This window comes from Buceros rhinoceros, unplaced genomic scaffold, assembly GCF_000710305.1.
Source record: "Buceros rhinoceros silvestris isolate BGI_N320 unplaced genomic scaffold, ASM71030v1 scaffold23387, whole genome shotgun sequence".
Lineage (NCBI taxonomy): Eukaryota > Metazoa > Chordata > Aves > Bucerotiformes > Bucerotidae > Buceros > Buceros rhinoceros.
This window is the reverse complement of record NW_010423068.1, coordinates 1,742-2,202: the sequence shown is the minus strand read 5'-3', so window position 1 is coordinate 2,202 and position 461 is coordinate 1,742. Positions and strand designations below refer to the sequence as shown.

At 57.7% G+C, this 461-nt stretch overlaps 1 protein-coding gene across 1 annotated transcript in view; it reads right to left on the bottom strand.

Moving 5' to 3' along the window:
• ENSA (endosulfine alpha) overlaps positions 1-461 on the bottom strand; it is a gene marked incomplete at its 5' end in the record, with an annotated part of 2,294 nt that overhangs the window by 1,383 nt on the left and 450 nt on the right. The gene's annotated exons all lie outside the window — the stretch shown is intronic.

Here is a 461-nt window from a genome sequence, read left to right as displayed (position 1 = left end):
TGTGCCCCCCAGCCACTGGCTGCTGGCAACCTAGGAGGGATTTGCTTCAGGCACTGCCTCAGCGAGGAGGAGAGCCAGCAGTGACAACCCAAGAGGGCTACAGACAGATCTCCAAGAGGGATTTAATTACCTCTCCAGAGAGCACAGTCAGAGGGTGGCTTTTCACTCTAGTGCCAGCAGTGGAGATGCAGCCAGCTGACTCGCTGTGCTCTCAGTGCCCTGTCCACCCGGCCAGAACCCAGGCAAAGCGCAGACCAGAGGAAAAAAACTCCGGTCCCCAGTAACGGTAGTTCACTGGGCCCCAGGGAGCACAGCAGCAGGCCAGGAGGGATTTATACTCCTGTTTAGCCTCTAGACCCTAGGTTTTGGGCCAGTGTGGAGGACAGGGTGGGATCCACTGCTGGGGGAGATACGCCGAGCAAAACCACCTGAGAGGCACAAGCTTTGTGGTTCTGAACAGG